The sequence below is a fragment of the Schistocerca nitens genome, chromosome 3 (assembly GCF_023898315.1).
Source record: "Schistocerca nitens isolate TAMUIC-IGC-003100 chromosome 3, iqSchNite1.1, whole genome shotgun sequence".
Classification (NCBI taxonomy): Eukaryota; Metazoa; Arthropoda; class Insecta; order Orthoptera; family Acrididae; genus Schistocerca; species Schistocerca nitens.
In genome coordinates, this window is record NC_064616.1 from 320,097,962 (window position 1) to 320,119,757 (window position 21,796).

A 21,796-nucleotide genomic window follows, 5' to 3' on the forward strand; every position below is an offset into this window, starting at 1 on the left:
TACTGCCTGTTGTGACAGTCTAATACAACACACTGAAGCAAGACACTGCAGACTTCACACTGTTCATTCTGCTCCACGGTTGCAAGGCCGATGCAGTAATGGATACATTGTTCCCGTTTCAACTCAACGATACTCAGGATGACTACATGGACACCTAATCACCAAGACTGAAGAAGCAAGACAGATGGCTAGTATACAAATTCTGGACACCTAGGAGAAAGACCGAGAGTATTATAACGCCAAGCACCAGCCAGTAAGGTACAGCCTGGGAGAGTTGCGATGGATTTTTGCACTACTGCAGGAAGTGCGACTATCAGAGAAGTTATTAAAGCACTACTTTGCGCTGCATCATATCCTTTATCATTGTCAGACGTCACATATGAAGTCTAAGACAAGAGCGAAGAGATGTGGTCCATATCCTCTTTATGAAGCTGTACTACAGTCCCAAGGTGCATATTGATCATGGGGCTTCTTGTTCAAGGGAAATGAAGGCCCACTTGACAATGAGAAAGCTTCAATGATAATGGTTGTGATTATGATTTTAACAGGACTAAACACCTGGATTATCAGTTCCGCATTGCGCTGGGAATTCACGTGAAATTATATGGAAGGAGAAATGACATCAAGGTTTGTGATCTTGTCAAAATGGTTGAAAATTCACATCACACTAACCTAAGTCAGATGGTAAAATATGAGATAAAATTCAGAATGCTAAAAAGTGTAGCTGGTCACTGAAGGATACCCCATGGAGGGCCATCATAGTCAGTACTACGAAAAATGGGTGAGAAAATGAAATCTTTATGAACAACAGAGTCAATTAATGTAAACTATTAAATAAAATACACACAAAAAGTTAAAGAATGCATAACAATGCAGAGGTAGAATGTAGCTGGAGGCCATTCAGGGCACATGTTGCAGTTAGAGATGCTTCCCTTCTCACCCACATCTGGACACCACATCTTTAGATGCATTACATTTTATAATGAAACCAACTTTCCCTCAGGAATTTGTTATCAGGCATCACATCGTCTTCAAGTACCCATGTCAGAGAAGTAGACAGGTTGATGTCCTGTCTCACAGCAATCAGCAGGGCTACCATGAGATGAAAACCATACATTGAGCTTGACACAAAAGGAACCTGTGGATAAGCCTGGAGCAGCCAATACACAGCTGCCACAGTATGATGACATCTTTCAAAGAGCCTTGGAGAGAAGTACTCCATCCCTTGGTGGTCCTCTAGATTGGACTCAGCTTGCTTACGGCATGGTAGCTTGCCACTGCGTAACAGAGGTTTTCAAAATCAGCTGTTGCATTTGCAGTCGTAGGTTTGTATCTGGTACTCGAAGTTCAAGTTTGTCTATTGTGGTGGCTTCTTTAGCTAATTTGGCAGTGAGTTCATTTTCTAGAATGCCAATGTGGCTTCGTGTCCACATCAATGTTACTTTCATTGTGGAACTGTGAAGGTCAACTAATAGGTATTGGTTGATATTGACCAAAAACTTTTCTGGAGTAGCACTGAGATATGTTTTATAAGTAGTATAAGTAGCTCAAGGAGTCACTACTAACAAAGATTTCCCTTATGGCGTGAATTGTATGTACTGCAGAGGCCATGATATAGTGCATGCCATTGTGCCCCTTTGTATGGTAAAAGCGTAACCTACCCTGTGATTGACTTTTGATCCATCTACATCTACATCCATCCTCCGCAAGCTACCTGATGGTGTGTGGCGGAGGGTACCTTGAGTAACTATCGGTTCTCCCTTCTATTCCAGTCTCGTATCGTTCGTGGGAAGAAAGATTTTCGGTATGCCTCTGTGTGGGCTCTAATCTCTCTCATTTTATCCTCATGGTCTCTTTGTGAGATATACGTAGTAGGGAGCAATATACTGCGTGACTCCTCGGTGAATGTATGTTCTCGAAACGTGAACAAAAGCCTGTACCGAGCTACTGAGCGTCTCTCTTGCAGAGTCTTCCACTGCAGTTTATCTGTCATCTCCGTAACAGTTTCACAATTACTAAATGATCCTGTAACGAAGCGCTCTGCTCTCCGTTGGATCTTCTCTATCTCTTCTATCAACCCTATCTGGTATGGATCCCACACCAGTGAGCAGCATTCAAGCAGTGAGAGAACAAGTGTACTGTAACCTAGTTCCTTTGTTTTCGGACTGCGTTTTCTTAGGATTCTTCCAATGAATCTCAGTCTGACATCTGCTGTACCGACGATTACTTTTATATGGTCATTCCATTTTAAATCACTCCTAATTCCTACTCCCAGATAATTTATGGAATTAACTGCTTCCAGTTGCTGACCTGCTATATTGTAGTTAATTGATAAACGACTTTCCTTTCTATGTATTCACAGCACATTACACTTATCTACATTCAGATGCAATTGCCATTCCCTGCACCATGCGTCATTTAGTTGCAGATCCTCCTGCATTTCAGTACAATTTTCCATTGTTACAACCTCTCGATATACTACAGCATCATCCGCAAAAAGCCTCAGTGAACTTCTGATGTTATCATCAAAGTCATTTATATATAATGCGAATAGCAACGGTCCTACCACACTCCCCTGCGGCACACCTGAAATCACTCTTACTTCGGAAGACTTCTCTCCATTGAGAATGACATGCTGCGTTCTGTTATCTAGAAACTCTTCAATCCCATCACACAATTGGTCTGATAGTCCGTATGCTCTCACTTTGTTCATTAAACGACTGTGGTGAACTGTTTCAAATGCCATGTGGAAGTCAAGAAACACAACTTCTACCTGGAAACCCGTGTCTCTGGCCCTCACAGTCTTGTTGACAAATAGTGCGACATGATAATCTTTTTAGAAACCCATGCAGATTCCTACAGAGTATATTTCTCGGTTGGTTAGTTGGTTTGTGAGATTGAATGGACCAGACTGCTAGGGATATCAGTCCCTTCTTCCATGGATGCGAAACACCCACAAAGAATAAAAACTAACAATGGAGTTCACAAGAGATGACACAGGACAATGAAAACTCTGACAGAGACCAGACAAAGGGAATTAAAATCATAAAGAGTGTGACAGTGGATGGCCGACCATAGAGACAAAAAAGTAGAAGCCAACCACCAAGAAACACACTAAAAAAAAAAACAGTCTAAAATCGTAGTCAAAAGGCCACACTAAACACAAAATAAGGACAAACACTTAGATGAAGTAATAAAAGCCCACTGCATGAATAAAATGCAAAACTAAGCCTGCCATGGCAGTGTCATCTATTAGAAGTGCAGGGAGAGGTATCAGGCAGCACAAACGTCTGCCTGAGCACAGTTAAAAAAGGACAGGTCAACAAAATGTGGACCACCGTCAAAGCTGACGCGGAGCGACATGGAGGTGGGTCCTCACGGCGCAATAAATAGCTGTGCGTCAGACGAGTGTGGCCAATGCGCAGCTGGCACAGAGAACAACAGACTCCTTGCGAGGGACCTGCAAGGAAGTGCAGAATGCACCAGTAGCATCCCTGATGGCCCAAAGTTTATTGGGTGAAGGAAGGGTGCGCCATTCTTCACACCAGGTGTGAAGTACCTTCTGATGCAAAACTGACCTGAGGCCACCCTCCGGAAGGCCAATAGCCCAGGCTTGTGCAACGACAGCGTGTTTGGCCAGCATGTCAACTCGTTCATTTCCTGGTATGCCAAAATGACCCAGGGTCCACAAAAAGACCACAGAGCAGCCGCAACAGGCAAGATTATGGAGGGAATCTTGGATAGCCATCACCAGACGAGAGCAAGGGAAACACTGGTTGATAGCTCATTAATCGCTCAAGGAGTCTCTACAGATAACGAAGGATTCATCTGAGCAGGAACGGATATAGTCTAAGGCGCAAAAGATGGCGACAAGCTCGGCAGTGAAAACGCTGCAGCCAGCCAGCAATGAGTGTTGTTCATAATGATACCCTGGAGTAAGAGCATAACTGACACAGTTAGCAACCATTGAACCGTCAGTATAGTCTACGTCAGAGCCTTCAAAGCTGCAAGGAATGAAAGAAAATGGCGGCGGAGTACCTCAGGAGGGACTGAGTCCTTCGGGCCCTGTGCCAAATCGAGCCAAATCCATGGGTGGGGCACACACCAGGGGGTGTACACAGAGGGGCCCGGACAAGAGGTGGAAGAGGGAAAACCTCAAGCCCAGAGAGAAGAGCTCTGACGAGAACTGCGATTGCACAACCCAACCGGGGCCGCCGTTCTGGAAGATAGACGACAGACTGAGGGAACAGGAGACAGTAATTGCCATGCCCGGGGAAGCAACAAACGTGTGTAGCATAAGCAGCCACTAATTGTTGGTGCCAGAACCGCAATGGAGAGACACCTGCCTCCACAAGTATGCTGTTGACAGGGATTGTCCGGAAAGTTCCAGTGGGGTGTCGGATCCTGCTGTTAAGGATAGGGTCCAGCAACCGCAATGCGGGAGGGTATGCCAAAGCATAAGCCATACTCCCATAATCTAGTCGAGACTGAATTAATGCCTGGTACAGCCGTGGAAGGGTAGACTGATCGGCACCCCAGCTGGTGTGGCTTAAGCAAGAAATGGCGTTAAGATGCCGCCAGCACGTCTGTTTAAGCTGCCGAATATGCAGCAGCCAAGTCAACTGGGTATCGAAAACCAATCCCAAAAACCGTCGTGTCTCTACCACAGCAAGAGGTTTGCCGTCAAGTTAAAGCCATGGCTCAGGGTGAACAGTGCGCCACCAGCAGAAATGCATAACGCAGGTCTTGGCAGCTGAAAACTGGAAGCCATGCGCTACAGCCCAAGACTGTGCCTTGCGGATAGCGCCCTGCAGCTGCCGTTCAGCAGCTGCAATGCCAGTAGAGCTATAGCATAGGCAAAAGTCATCAGCATACAAGGAAGCTGAGGCAGACGTTCCCACCACCGCAGCGGGCCCATTAATTGCAATAAAAAATAATCAGACACTCAAGACATAAACTTGCAGTACCCACTCTCCTGAACATGGGAAGAACTATGGGAGCCCACAACTTGCATGTGGAAGGTACGAAGCGACAGAAAATTTTGTATGAAAATCAGCAGTGGACCCCGAAGACCCCATCCATGAAGCTTAGAGAGGATTTCTTATCATATTGTATGCCTTCTGCATGTCAAAAAAGACGGCAACCAGGTGCCGACGGCAGCCAAAGGCCGTACGGATGGTAGACTCCAGGCTCACCAGATTATCGGCGGCAGAGTGGCCCTTAAGGAACCTGCCCTGAGGCGGAGCCAGAAGGCCCCATGACTCGAGTAGACAACTCAACTGCCAGCTCACCATGCGTTCGAGCAACTTGCAAAGAACGTTGGTGAGGCTAATGGGGTGGTAGCTGCCTACCTCCAGTGGGTTCTTGCCAGGTTTCAAAATGGGGATTCTGATGTTTTCCCGCCATTGCGACAGGAACTCTCCCTCAACCCAGATGCCGTTGGAAAGGTCTAGGAGGCGTCGTTGGCAGTCAACCGAGAGGTGTTTGAGCATCTGACAGTGGATGTGATCTGGCGCGGGAGCCGTATTAGGGCAAGCGGCTAGGGCAGTTCAGAATTCCCACTCACTGAACAGAGCACTGTAAGATTCAGGGTGGCGTGTGTGAAATGAACGGCTCCGACGTTCCAACCACTCTTTCAGCGAATGAAAGGCCAGTGGGTAATTTTCAGAAGCTGAACTCTGAGCAAAATGCTCCGCTAAGTGGTTGGCAAATGTGGCGGAGTCAGTACAGACCGCTCCATTCAGCGAAAGCGCAGGGACACTGACGGGGGTCCAATAGCTATAATTTCGCCTTATCTTGGCCCAAACCTGCGATGGAGAGGTACGGAGGCCAATGGTGGAGATATACCTTTCCCAACACTCCTGCTTGCATTGGAGAATGAGGCAGCGAGCTCATGCACGGAGCCGTTTAAAGGTGATGACGTGTTCCAATGAGGGATGCTGCTTCTGATGCTGGAGGGGCCACCTGCGATCTTTAATCGCCTCAGCGATCTTAGGCGACCACCAAAGCATAGCCCTCCACTGAGGGGACCCAGGAGAACAGGAACAGGAAATGGCAGATTCTGCAGCAGTAACGATGCTGGTGGTAACCGAGTGGACCACCCCATCAATGGAATCATTGGGAAAAGGCTCAATAGTGGCAATGGAGGTGGAAAAGGCTCAATAGTGGCAATGGAGGTGAAAAAGTCCCAGTCAGCTTTATTTATAGCCAATCTGCAGGGGTGCCCAAAAGAGTGACACTGTGGGAGTGACAAAGATCGGAAAGCGGTCACTATCGCACAAGTCGTGCACACTCCATTGGACAGATGGTAATAAGCTAGGGCTGAAGATCGAAAGGTCCATGGCTGAGTATGTGCCATGCACCACAATGAAATGTGGGGGAAGATAGAGACTGCAGACAGTAACAGCCTGAGGCATCCACACCCGAACAGCGACAGCCTCTAAAGGTGTTTGTAGAGGGACAGACTCGCTGCGAAGAAAGTGAAGGACAAAGATGCAGATGCCATCAGATACCCTCTCGTAAGCTCCCCGGTTATTATAACAACTCCAATAGCTACAGAGGGCGGGAGTTCACATTTCTGGAAACCAAGTTTGCTGAAGAGCAATGCAGAGGGAAGGGTGAAAGCTGAGAAGTTGTCAGAGTGCAGCAAGATGGTGGAAGAAACCACTACAGTTCCACTGGATGATGACATTGTACATGGCTAAGGAAGGCGTGAAGTGACAGAGGAGGCACATTAAGCCACTGGGTCACCTGCCACCACCAACTGAGTACCCATGCAAGTGACATCCATTGCGTCTGATGGTGGTGGTGGTTAGTATTTAACGTCCCATCGACAACGAGGTCATTAGAGACTGAGCGCAAGCTCGGCTTAGGGAAGGATTGGGAAGGAAATCGGCCGTGCCCTTTCAAAGGAACCATCCCGGCATTTGCCTGAAACGATTTAGGGAAATCACGGAAAACCTAAATCAGGATGGCTGGAGACGGGATTGAACCGTCGTCCTCCCGAATGCGAGTCCAGTGTGCTAACCACTGCGCCACCTCGCTCGGTGCGTCTGATGGTCCGGCGAGATCTAGGTCCTCAGCGGATACCAGTATCTCCACCTCATCCTCAGACGCAGAGCTTTAAGGTTGTGGAGGGGTGGATGCCAACCCAAGTTCGCTGGTCTTAGAGGTCTTCTTCTTGGACTTATCTCGCTGCTCCTTGCATATCACTGGCTGGGAGGGATTCACAGATTCAGCTCCGGGACAAGCGCTATCATACCAGCCAGGCACAGATCACACATTCCATCACCTTGCTAACACAGCTGGTGACAACTGGAACAGCAACTAGAAGGAAGGTGTTTGTCCTCATCAGTCTTAGGTACAGGTACGGCAGTGGCTTCTTGCCAGCAACTGAGAAAGGTGCCATGTATGCAGATGCGACTGAATGTATGAAGAAGAAAGTACTTGCCTACAAGAGAAAGGTCCTGCCAAATCTGAATGTTAACATTGTCCGGTCCTGGGGTGGAAGATCAGGATGAAGTGAGAGCATGATCTAGCTCCATCAGAGTAAAGGTGGCACTATAACATTCACTACTGAGAGGAGAAGGCTATCATCTGAGCTTCCTCCACTCATTTCTGATGGGGAAAGGCAGGTTGATAGTGAATAGACCTAGAAATATCTGCAAAATAGCAGCCTAAGGTGTTGGAGATAGAAGTTGAGTCCCATAGTGCTCAGAGCCATTTGAACCATTTTTTGTTGCAGATAGCAATGGGGTCCAGAATGACATCATCTGCTATGGTTGGGCAACAAACTTAGGACTGGACATTGGTCCCATAGAGCCGCTGGAGGTTGGCCCACATGATGGAAAAGAGAGTGGAACTGTTGAAAGTACTAGCAAATGAAATTAAGCTAGACATTTTGCTATCCTGAAGAACGTGACAACTCTGTGCATTCAAGTGTTTGTAACGAATACAGTTTGCCATCATAGGATGACAATTTAAAACATGAAGAGCACATCTCTGTGTGTGAATCACATCATGGCATGCCTCAGTTTATTAAAGGACTGGGACACAGTGTGGTAAAGATGAAGTGTGATGAATGGATGTTCTGTTGCAGCAAGGATAAAGTCTGTAAGGTATTCTACCTGATCATCACATCTGAGAAAATGTTGTTCAGCAAAGTTCATCGGGGAGGAGTAAAGCCTCCAGTGAGCCTTATAAAGCTGCCAATTGGATTTACAAGCAGGTGGGTCAGGAGTCAGCAAATGGGCAGCACATCGGAAATGGTCGCTCGAGTACATGTTAGAACGGACCACTCAATATGACAGGTAATCTGGGCAGTGCAGAACAAGAGGATGAAATGGGAATAGGTGTGTGTGGAGTCTGAAAGGAATTCGGGTGCTCCAGCATTGAGGCAGATAAGGTTGAGGTGGTCAGCCAAGAGAGCACCTCTCTAACAGCTTCTGGAAAATCCAGAAAAAGGATGGTATACATTAAAGTCACTGAGCGGCAGAGCGGGGTGAGGGAGTTGACCAATAAGCTGGAGGAAGTCTGCCCTGGTGAAATTGAATGACCAATAGGGATGGAGATGTTACAAGGAGAAAATATGAAGCGAGGAAGGAAAATGTGGACTGCAACAGTTTGTAGAAGGGTGCTCAGTGAGATTGTTTGACTATTATCATCATCCTGAATCAGCTGCATGATTCCCACACAAGATGGAATGTCATATGCCATCCTTGTGGGACTGTCAAAGCGGATTAGAAAGAAATGCGAGAGGTCAGATCAGTTGCAAGGGCACAATTTTCTTTCCTTTAGGCAGAAGACAAGTGGATGCTGTGATTCCAAGAGCAATTGTAACTCCTCCATGTCTGATCTAAGGCTGCAAATGTTCCACTGGAGGAGAGTCATATTGGGGAACCAGGAAGAGGGGAAAAAATGAAAGGTTGTGATTTCAGTGGCTGAAGAGGATCTACAAATCAGCGAAGGGGAAGACCAATCATCTTTGTTTGGGGCTCCTCTTATCCCTACTGGCCTGCTGGTTGTGAAGCATGGGATTTTGTCACTGGGGAAAAGAAGTGGTGGCTTGGTGTCCAGCTGGAAGATAAGGCTAGAGGGATGCTACTGCGATACTGGGTGATTTGATAATTACAATGCTGAATTTGAGGTCGCAAGTCTGCGTGGTCTTGTCCTTCATAGAGTGAGGTGTAACAAGTACAGAACTGTAATTCCTGGATGGTACAACTCAAGGGTTTGGACTAGCCAATAACTCGCGAGCAACAGGGTAAGGTACTTTTTCCTTCATCCAGATCTCCTGGACAGCCCCTCATCAAGATACATTAGACATTCCTGGGATGAGGCAGCACAGTCTACGTTACTACTGATACAACATGGAGCAGGAGGCACGCAATAGCCCAACTGGGGGGACCCTCTGAGTGGGGCTCTCCTGCCTTAGCTGACTGTTCACACCTCAGGTCACACCTCCGAAACTACTGACAGAGACCAATTGGCTATTTGGGAAGGTCAAACTCAGGCAATCAGAGGGTACATGTGAACCCAACCAGTTGCCCCAGGGCTGGGAATTGTGTGTTATTAAGTTACCTGTTGCACATCAAGTGCATGGGCTGGCCTTCACGAGTGCACAGGAAGGAAGAAAAATAAAGGAACCTCAAACACCGAAGTGGAGGACAGGTATGAGACAGAGAATGAAGAAAGGAAGAAAACAAATGAGGGACTGTTCTAATGCTTGCCTACTGAAAAATAAGAATAAATTCCCAAAAATATCCCAGACATGGTCCCCAAACAGAAGGACAAACATGCAGCACGGAAAGGGAAGGGATATGGCAAAGGCTAGGGCCTCGTGGTAGCCAAGTACAAACTCACCAAAGAGTGGTGAGCCCCCTGAAGGAAGGGGGGCAGGGGCAAGGAAGTGACAGGACCATCAGAAACTGGTCACTGTCACAATGATCTTCAAGTGGCAGCCATGATAGTGAAGCCACAAAATGGGGAAAGAGAGAGAATTAGGTCAATATCTGAAAATGTGCCTTATCTGGCACTGGAGTGGGTAAAAGTACTATCATTAAGGAGATGCATATCAATGATCGAAAAGAAGCTGGTCAATAAGGCCTCTACCGGACAAAGGGTACTTCCCTATAGGAGGTGGCATGCATTGAAATCTGCATGTTGCAAAAAATGGAGAGGCAACAGAGTTATTGGGTTAAGGTGGTCACCTCAATGTAAATAAATGGTCTGCCTGGAGATTGATAAACATTACAAATGGTTTTCACTGGGACCTTTTGCACCCATATTGCTATTGCTTCCAATGTGGTAGAGAAGGGAATTCATTCACGGATGACGTATGTGCAAACCAATAGAAAGATACCTTCACATGCCCTCTAGGGGCCACACAGTTCTGAGAGAATGTGAAGTAACCTTGAAGCATTGGAGAGTGGTGAAGTGTGTTTCTTGGAGAGCAACAAGGACCAAATAAAAAAAGGAAATTGTTGTAGTTCTACTGTGACTGTAATATCCATTACAATTTCATTGGGTCATTGTGTTATGGGTGTCCTTGTTAGGTGTGAAGAGGCCAGGAGGACGAGTCATGGCCCAGCATTACTGCCCATCACAAGTAGAGATGGAACAACATCTACTACCACTACTAGTCATTTCCTTTCCTGTTCCACTGACAAATACGGCGGAAGGAGGGGGGGGGGGGGGGACGCCTATCTATATGCCTCTATATGAGCCCTAATTTCTCTTATCTTAGTTTCATGGTCCTTATGCACAATGTTAGTGGCATACAGCTTAAAATGCCAGTTCTCTACATTTTCTCAATAATGTTTCTCAGTAAGAATGTGACCTTCCCTCCAGGGATTCCCATTTGAACTCCTAAAACATCTCCATAGCACTAATGTGTTGTTTGAACCCACGAGTAGCAAATCTAGCAGCCTGCCTATGAATTGCATCAATGACTCCTTTCAATCCGACCAGGTACTGATCCCAAACACTCTAGCACTATGCAAAAATAGGTCACTCCTCTGAAGTTGAACCACTCTTTCGTAAGATTCTCCCAATAACCAAAGCTGACCATTCACCTTGCCTACTACAGTACTCGCATGCTTGTTCCATTTCATATCGCTTTGCAACGTTACGCCCAGATATTTAAATGACTTGACCATGTCAAGCAGGACAGTAGTAATACTATGTCTGAATGTTACAGTTATGTTCTTCCTAATCATCCTCATTAACTTAAATTTTTCCATATTTAGAGCTAGCTGCCATTCATCACACCAACTAGAAATTTTGTCTAAGTCATCTAGTATCTTCCAACAGTCACTCAACTTCAACACCTTACTTACACCACAGTATCCTCAGCAAACAACTTCAGATTGCTGCACACCCTGTCCATCAAATCATTTATGTATACAGAGGACAAAAGCCATCCTTTCACACTTTGCTGTGGCACTTCTGATGATACCCTCGTCTCTTCTATTACTTAAGAAGTCTTTGAACCACTTACGTATCTGTGAACTTATTCCGCATGGCTGCACCTCTGTTAACAGCCTGCAGTGTGGCACTCAGTCAAATGCCTTCGGGAAAAATAGAAATATGGCATCTGCCTGTTGCCCTTCATCCACAGTTTGCAGTATGCCATGTGAGAAAAGGGCAAGCCGACTTTCGCATGCGCAATGCTTTCTAAAACCATGCTGATTCATGGAAATGAGCTTCTCAGTCTCAAGAAAGTTTATTACATTCAAACAAAGAATATTTTCAATAATACTTCAGAAAACCAAGGTTAGGGATACTGATCTGTAATTTTTCAGATCCATTCTCCTACCCTTCTTATAAACCGGAGTCATCTGTGCTTTTTTTCCAGTCATTTGGGACTTTGTGCTGGGTGAAAGACTCACGATAAATGCAAGCTAGGTAAGGTGCTAATGCCATAGAGTACTCTTTGTAAAAACAAATTGGGATTCCATCTGGACCTGGTTATCTATTTGCTTTCAATTCTTTCAGTTGTTTCTCTATGCCAAGGATGCATATTGCTACGTTGTCCACATAGGAGTCTGTCCAATGGTGAACTGATGGTATGTTTGATTCTGTGTGAATGGTTTTATGAATGTGAAATTTAGAATTTCAGCTTTCATTTTGCTCAACATTACATTACAACATAAATACTCAATGCTTTGCTGTATTTGGAAATCTAAACATGGAAAATACGAAGAGATGAATCACAAAAGATAATACAAAACCACAGACAGAAGTAAAAATGGCATCCAGCTGGAAAGCGTTGATAGAGGTACCAACACAACTTGCCGGCCGAAGTGGCCGAACGGTTCTAGGCGCTACAGTCTGGAACCGCGCGACCGCTACGCTCGCAGGTTCGAATCCTGCCTCTGGCATGGATATATGTGATGTCCTTACGTTAGTTAGGTTTAAGTAGTTCTAAGTTCTAGGGGACTGATGACCTCGGTAGTTAAGTCCCATAGTTCTCAGAGCCATTTGAACCAACACAACTTGTTACCATGAAAGGCCATATTTTGCTATCCAGGTCACAATTAGAAGTCGCTGGAGTGGGTGTGGCCTGAGAAATCACGCGAGAGCGCCCACACTAGAGCGAGTGATAAAACGCAGCTGCACAGATAAAACGTAAAACTGAGTCAGCTATAGAGGCATTGTCACCTACAATTAAAATAAGTGCAACTGCTAAGTTAAAGGACTGCCGCAAAGGGGCTAAAAGGGGGAACTCCATCAGAAGATGGACCACTGTCAGCACTGCATCAAAGCGACACTTGGGCGGGTTCTCACAGCGAAGGAGGTAACTGTGGGTGAACCACCTATGTCCAATTCGGAGATGGCAGAGAACAACAGAGTCCCTACGCGTGCACCTCAAGGATGAGTTCCATATGGCTGTGGATGACTTTACCATGCGGAGCTTATTTGGCGTGTTCAAGACAGACCATTCAGAGGTCCAGACATCGCAGACCTTGTGATGTAGGGCTGACCGGAGGTCTCTTTCCACGAGACCAAGCTCTAGGGGTGGCATAGTGGTGGCCTGCTTGGCCAACCTATCAACACCTTCCTTTCCTGGAATGCCGATGTGGTCCGGGAGACACACAAACGTTGCTGAACGACCACACTCTGCAAGAGCAAAAACAGCATCTTGAATACTGTGCACCAAAGGGTCCCGAGGAAAACACTGGCCGAGTGCTTGCAATCCACTCAGGGAGTTACTGCATATGACAAATGACTCCCCAGGGCAGGAGGAAAGGTGAGCGAGTGCACGATAAAGAGCAACCAGTTCCGCAGTGAAAACACTGCTCCCACAAGGCAGGGAATACTGCTCAACGTAGTCGCTGTCGATTAAAGCAAACCCAGTGCGTCCATCGACCACAGAACCATCGGTGTAGACTGCATCTGCATCGCGAAATGAGGCAAGAAGAGCGATGAATTGTTGACGAAGACTGGCAGGTGGAACGTAGGACTTGGAGTCACAGCACAAATCCAAGCAAAGCCGCAAGCGAGGGAGGTACCAAGGAGGACTAGAAGAAAAGGGCAGGAAGGATGGAGGAAGGCGAAAGGACTAGTGACGAGAGAAGGGAATGAATGCAGACCGCGATCGGGAGACCCGACCTAGGCCGCTATCGTTGGGAGGGGACTGCAGAAGATGGAAATAGGAGCCTGCAGTTTGGGTGGTCAGGCGAGGCATGGACGCGAGTGATGTGAGACACAAGCAACTGTTGTCAGCAGAATCGTAGGGGAGGGATTCCAGCTTCTACAAGAAGGCTAGCCACCGGATTAGTGCAGAAGGCACCTGTCGCCAGTCTGACGCCACAATGGAGAATCAGGTTGAGGATCTGCAACGTTGAAAGTGCTGCTGAGTAGTACACCACGCTCCCGTAGTCGAGACAGGACTGGACTAAGGCCTTGTAGAGCTGTAGGAGGGTTGTTCGTGCAGCCCTCCAAACAGTGTGGCTGAGGCAGCGAAGGATGTTGAGGTGCTGCCAGCACTGTTGTTTAAGCTCGCAAAGATCAGATGTCCAAGTGAGCTGAGCATCAAACAGCATTCCAAGAAAATGATGCATCTCCACAATATGTAGGAGTTCATTGGCAAGGTAGAGCTCTGGATGGAGGTGGACCATTCAACGGCGACAGAAATGCATCACTCGGGTCTTGGAGGCTGAGAACTGAAAACCATGGTTAGATGCCCAAAAATGTGCCTTATGGATAGCTCCCTGCAGCCACCGTTCAGAGACACTGATGCTTGGGGAACTGTAATAAAGACGCAAGTCATCAGCATATAGAGGAACAGACCGAAGAGCCGACTGCAGCCTCAAGGCCGTTAATGCCATCAAAAATAGGGGAACAATGAGAACCGAGCCCTGTGGGACACCGTTCTCCTGAATATGAGCAGAGCTAAAATAAGTGCCAACTCTAACCCGAAAAGAGCGATTGGAGAGAAAATTCCGTAGAAAACTCTGAAGTGGACCCTGTAAGCCCTATCCGTGCAGCATTGCAAGGATATGATGGCGCCAGGTGGTATCGTATGCCTTCTTAAGATCAAAGAAAACAGCAACTACATGTTCTCGCCGGGTAAAAGCTGTGCGAATAGCCGACTCTAGCGAGACTAAAATGTCGATCGCTGAGCGGCCCTGATTAAAGCCCCCCTGTTGCTGGGCCAGGAGGCCCCGAGCTTTGAGGATCGCCACCGACTCATCATCCCTTCCAGGAGTTTGCACATAACGTTGGTAAGGCTGATAGGGTGATAGCTATCAACCACCAGCGGATCTGCACCAGGTTTCAGCACCGGGATGGTAACGCTATCCTGCAAACGAGTTGGGAAAATGCCCTCGGTCCAGATGCGGTTAAACAGGGCGAGTATTTCACCCTGACAGTGCTCTGAGAGATGGCGAAGAAATTGGTGGTGAATTCCATCTGGACCTGGAGAGGTATCAGGGCAAGGTGTAAGTGCACTTTGGAACTCCCATTCACTAAACGGGCTAATGTATCATTCTCAATGGTGCGTGTGAAACTACAACTGCGTATGCTCAGCGTGCTCTTTAATGGTGCGGAATTCTGCACCGTAGCCTGCTGTCGCGGAAATACGAGCAAAGTACTCTGCCCTATGTTCAGCGATGGCGATTGGGTCAGTAAAAAGTGTACCCCGAAGAGAAAGGCAAAGGACAGATGCATTAGGGCGAAACCCAAAAATGCACCGAACCCGCGACCACACCTGAGATGGGGAGGTGCGAGAACTTATGGTGGCAACATATCGTTCTCAGCAGTCCTGTTTGCACCGCCGGATTAACCGCCGAGCCCAGGCCCGCAGCCGTTTAAATGCATCCAGATTCTTTAGCGGAGGATGACGCCGGTGTCGTTGCCGGGCTCGCCGGCGGTCCCAGATAGCTTCTGCAATCTCTGGTGTCCACCAATGGACTGACATACACCTTAGGGTACTTGACAAATAGGGGACAGTTGCGTCGGCAGCAGAAACAATGGCCATAGTGACCTCGTCCACTGCCAAATCAATGTCAACAGGAAGTGAACCAATGGCCACAGTTGCTGAGGTATAGCCTGGCCAATCGGCTCCATGAAGACACCATCGTGGCAGCTGGTCAAGGGGTTGGAAGTGAAGAAGAAAAACCAGGATAGGAAAGTGGTCGCTACCACAGATCGTCGTGGACCCTCCAACTGAGGTATGGAAAAAGACCTGGGCTACTAAGAGAGAGATCAATGGCCGAGTATGTGCCATAAGTCAAGCTAAAATATCTGGCAGCACCAGTGTTAAGGAGGGAAATGTCCTGCTGTGCCAAGAGAGCCTCAATGTTCCTACCCTGGCCTGAGATCTGGGCCCCACCCCATAGAGGGTGGTGGGCATTAAAGTCCCCCAAAAGGTGGAATGGCGGGGGGAGCTGGGCGAACAAGACAGCTAGGTCAGCAAGAGGGACAACCTCATCTGGGGGAAGGTAGAGGGAACAGATGGTAAGCTCCATTCCTGCCCGGATTCTAACAGACACAGCCTCGAGAGCCGTGTCAAGTGGCACTGGGGCACTACAAACAGTGGCAAGAACATAAACACAGACACTGCCAGACACCACGTCGTATTCTACGCAATTCTTATAGTAATCCCGGTAGCCACAGAGGAAGGCGGTCCGCCGAACAGGAAACCAGTTTTCCTGTAGGGCCAACAAGTGGCAGGGAAGCGACACAAAAGCTGCTTCAACTCAGCAAGGTGGTGGAAAAAACCACAGCAATTCCATTGAAGGATAAGGGTATCTGACTATGGAGACATGAAAGAACCTGAGGGGGGCGGAGGGGAGGGGATAGGTCACGCCTTAGAAGTGCTCGCCGCCACCGATTGTGAAGTAGCCTGATCAACTTCCATAGGAGCTGTGAGTCGAGCAACATCTAGTTCCTGTGTGTGTGTGTTTGAGGTTTACGGGCGCTAAACAGCGGGGTCATCAGCGCCCAAACGCATAAAAACAGGAACACATGCAGTGAAGGGACTAAGACGGACAGCGAACAAGGAGTACGGCTAAAAGAGACAGACCTGACGCAGTTTTACTTCCTCACATACAGAGGCAAAACAAGAGGAGAAGGAACACACGAAAAAGGAAGGGAAACAAGGAAAAGAGAACAGAAACCGAAGGGAAACAAGGAGGTGATCGTGACTGGCTGACCTCTTACCTAAAACCTGGGTGAGCCAGTCACCCAGTAGTACATTAAAACCCTCTCCCTAAAATCCGAGGCAACAAATTGGACAGGACACAAAACCGTAAGACCTTAAATACAGTAGTCGCGTCATCTTGTAAAATAGAGGGCAAATCCGGTGGCAAAGAAACCACCGCCCTCTGGTCAGAGAATAAAAGACGGTCAAGTAAAATGTGGCGGACAGTAATCTGGACGCCACAAGCACTGCAGATTGGGGGGTCCTCCCGCCGGAGTAAAAAGCCATGCGTGAAGGGACTGTGCCCGATGCGGAGGCGAGTGAGGAGAACCTCATCCCGCCTGCATGACTGGTAGGACGTACGCCAAGGCCGCGTGGTGGCCTTGATCAGACGCAGCTTATTTTCACCGACTGCCAGCCACTCCTCTTCCCACTGACGCAGAACGCGAAAACGCAGGAGGGAGGTAACAGCATGGAGGGGACGGCACATGCAACAACGTGAGGGAGGGAACACGCATCTTTGGCAGCCACATCCGCCAGTTCGTTGCCCCTAATACCCACGTGCCCCGGCACCCAGCAGAAGGAAACCTCCTTCCCCTGCCGTTGCAGGTGGAGTAGGGCATCATGGATGTTCTGGACGACCGTATCCGCTGGGTACAAGTGTTGCATGGTCTGAAGGGCACTCAGGGAGTCAGAACAGATGAGGAACTTACGACTGGGAACACATCTCATCTGCTCCAATGCCCGCAAGATCGCAAACAATTCGGCATCAAAGATGGTAAACGCCGCAGGAAGCCGTAACTTGACGACTCGATCAGGGAAAACAACAGCACAACCAACAGAGTCCCCCTGTTTAGAGCCATCCGTAAAAACTGGTACATGGTCGGGATGCAGGTTTAAAATATCATAAAATAAGGAGGTAAAAACAAACGCAGGAGTGCAGCTCCTCCGGTACTCCGACAAGTCTAAAAGGACGCTGGGCCTCTGGAGCAACCAGGGAGGCAGGCGAGTAAAACCTTGTCGTTGGGGGGCCACACGCTCGACACCAAGGGACTCAAGCAAATGCTTGGCACGAATCCCAAATGGTCTCGTTGCCCTGGGACGACTGGAAAAAAGACGTGCCATAGGCGGTCGGGCAACGGTAGGGTACGCAGGGGAGGTAGGACAGGCAAGGAATTGACACACCCGTCGCACCATGAGGAGTTTCCGCCGGATGGCGAGCGGCGGTTCCCCTGCCTCAGCACACAGGCTGGGGATGGGACTGGTACGGAAGGCACCAGTGGCCAGCCTGATACCCTCATGGTGTACTGCGTCAAGGATCTTCAGATACGAAGGCCGTGCGGACCCATACACGGTGCAACCATACTCAAGACGCGATCGGACGAAAGCCCTATTAAACTGCAGCAGACACGCCCGATCTGCTCCCCAGGACCGATGGCTCAGACACTTCAAAATATTCAGCGCCTTCAGGGCCCGCACCTTGAGGTCTTTAAGGTGAGGCAACCACGACAACTTGGAATCAAAAGTGAGGCCCAGGAACCTCACAGTGTCTCTAAAAGGAAGAATGGTGTCCCTCAGACGCAATTCAGGGGAGGTAAAAAGACGTCGAGAACGATTAAAATGAACACACACACATTTGTCTGCAGAAAAGGTAAAACCCGTCTTCGCAGTCCATGCCTCTAATCGCTGTATCGTAAGCTGCAACTGCCGACTAGCAGTGACGAGACTGGAGGAAGAACAGAAAACAGCAAAATCGTCCACAAACAACGAGCATTGGGCAGGACTCCGGACAGTGGACGTGATACTGTTAATGGCGACGTCAAAGAGGGTGACACTTAAAACGCTTCCCTGAGGAACACCATTCTCCTGCACATACAAAGCAGATAGCACGTTACCAACCCTATATCGAAAGAGGCGGTGGGAAAGAAAGGACCGAATGAAGATGGGGAGACGGCCACGAAAGCCCCACTCATGGAGTTGATTAAGGATAAGGCGGCGCCAAGTAGTGTCATACGCCTTATGAATGTCAAAGAAGACACCTAGACAATGCTGGTTACGCAGGAAGGCCTGCTGGATGGCCGCCTCAAGCAGGGTCAAGTTGTCGATAGTGGAACGACATCTCCGAAAGCCACACTGAGAGGGGCTAAGGAGCTGCCTGGTCTCGAGCAGCCAAATCAGGCGACGGTTTACCATGCGTTCCAACGTCTTCCCGACACAGCTCGTCAAAGCAATACTCCGATAACTACTGGGATTCGTTCGGTCCTTCCCCGGTTTGAGGAGGGGGATCAAAATCGCCTCTCTCCACGAGTCAGGGTACGTGCCAGATAACCAAATCATATTTAAAAAATTCAGGAGAACTTCCTTGGAAGGCAGTAACAAGTGCTGCAGCATGCTGTACCGGATTTGATCATGGCCAGGCGCAGTATCATGAGCCTCAGACAGCGCCGAATCCAGTTCCCACATTGTGAAGGGGCAGTTGTAGGGCTCAGAATTTGGAGACCGGAAGTCCAAGTGAGTCCTCTCGATGGCAGTGCGGTAGCGGCAGAAATCTGGATCACAGTGAATAGTGGCGGTAGATGCCGAAAAATGCATGGCCAGTGTCTGGGCAATGTCTCTCGGCGCCGTGAGAAGACTTCCCTGATGCAGCAATGCCGTGACAGGTAGTTGGCTGCGTTTCCCGGAAAGCCTCCTGATGGCTTCCCATACTTTTGTAGAACTAGTGGAGCGGGAGATGGAGTTCAGGAACGATTGCCATGACCGTCGTTTGCTCTCTTTAATCACTCGCCGCGCCTTGGCCCTTGCCACCCGAAAGGCCGCAAGATTGTCAGCGGAGGGACGGCACTTGAAGCGGCGCAAAGCTGCACGGCGGGCTCGGATAGCTGAGCGGCACTCAGTGGTCCACCAAGGGACAGGACGCCTCTTGGGATGACCGGATGACCGTGGGATTGATAATTCAGCAGCATGGGAGATCACGGCTGTAACATGGTCTACCCATTCGTGGACGCTGGCACGGTGTTCCAAAACAGCCAGTTGGCTGAAAAGTGTCCAGTCAGCTCTGCAGAGGTGCCACCTGGGTGGCACTGGTAAGACCACAGCCTCATCCAGGAGGCGAATCCAAAGGGGGAAGTTGTCACTAGAATGGAGGTCTGCAGCAACCTCCCACAGAGCAGAATCGGCGAGTGCTGGAGAGCAAAAGGAAAGGTCAATAGCTGATGACGACCCAGAAGCAGTACAGAAATGAGTGGGAGCACCAGAGTTCAGGATGCACAGTTCTTCAGACATCATGAGGTTTTCCAGAAGGCGACCCCTGGGGCAAGTAGTCAAAGAGCCCCATAAGACATTATGAGCATTGAAGTCCCCCAGAAGAAGAAATGGGCGGGGGAGTTGGCTAATAAGGTCTGTGAGAGCCTCAGAGTCTATCGCAACCTGAGGTGGTAAATAAAGGGAACAGACTGTGAGCCTCCGACCCACAAGAAGGTCAACAGCAACTGCTTGCAAGTCTGTAACGAGAGGGAGCTCAGATGAGGGGTGCATGTCACGGACAAAAACCGCAACACCACCTTTCGCCCTTTCCCCCGTCAGATCATCTTTCCGATATACGGTATAGCCCCGTAAAGAAGGAGCATCAGTGGCCCGAAAATGTGTCTCTTGGAGACATAAGCACAAAGGGCACTCTCGTACAAGGAGTTGTAATTCGGCCACATGCGTCCTGAACCCATTCAGGTTCCACTGTAATATGGGAGCCAGTGATCAGGGTGGTTGAACTTTCACCCTGCCTCTGCGTTTTGGAGGAGAGCCCGTACTGGCCGGAGATTTATTCCTGGGGCGAGAAGATCGCCCCCGGTCGACATCAATGTCCATCAGCTCCGATGACGACCCACGGGAGATGTCAGACAGTACGATGGCCTCGTCATCGGACCGACCCTGACCAGTCTCCGCAGGTGGCAAAACCTTCACCTTCGGCGTCTTTGTCTTGGGGGGCTGAGAAGGCAGAGCCTTGGCAGCAGGTGGAGCTGTACCCGCCTTGGCAGAAGGCGCCATATGGGAAGAGGCAGGAAGTACCCCGATGTCAGCAACCACAGCCTTGTCCGACGTTGCGGGGAGAGCCGCAGGTTGCAAAACAACCGCAGCAGCACAAGTGCACTGGCAAACGCAGGTATTAGTGCTAACACTAGCAACCTCCGTTTGCGTAGCAACAGTGGCCATTTGTACCGGTTTTTTCAGAGCGGAAGCGAAAGATGTCGTAAACACAGGAGGTTGCATGGCCTTAAAGAGCTTCTTGGCCTCACCATAGGGGATGCGCTTAGAGGTTTTGATCTCCTGGATCTTACGTTCGTCGAGGTAGATGGGGCAGACCCGGCTCCAGACAGGGTGACTCCCAGAGCAATTCACGCACTTCACAGGCGATGAACAATCGGCTCCTTCATGGGCAGGCTGACCACATTTACCACAAGTGGCTATCCCATTGCACCCCAACGTAGTATGCCCAAAGCGCTGACATTTAAAACAGCGCATTGGGTTGGGGAAATATGGCCGTACTGGCAAACGTAAGAAACCCGCTTTAACATGCTCCGGGAGTCTCGGGCAATTGAACGTGAGAATAAACGAGTCGGATTTGACTAGGTCACCATCGACTCGTTTCATAATATGCTGCACATCGACAATACCTTCGTCAGCCCACTCAGATTTCAACTCGTCCTTGGGGATATCCACCAAGTCCCTACATGTCACAACACCCTTACTATAGTTCAAAGTGGAGTGGAGCTCGGTCTCGATAGCGTACTCTCCGAGACAGGTCGCTTTCCTAAGAGAAGTGACTTGACGGGAACTAGAAGTTTCAACTAACAGAGTCCCATTGCGCAGACGCTTCACAGATTTCAGTGCTCCTGCAATTCCCTCAAGACCCTTATGGATGTATAAGGGTGAAACTCTCTCAAAGCTACCTTCCTTCCGTTTGACAATCAAAAACACATTCTGGATATCAGCATGTGCTCTGTTACGACAGTCTGATGAATCTCTAGTAACACCAGGCGCTGGAGGACTCCCAGCACAAAGTCGCTTTTTCGATTGGGTGTGTTTTCCTACCAGTGGCCCACCCAATCCACTGGTAGGGGGAAACGTAGAGGTCGAAGGGTCCATTGTGGTCCCACG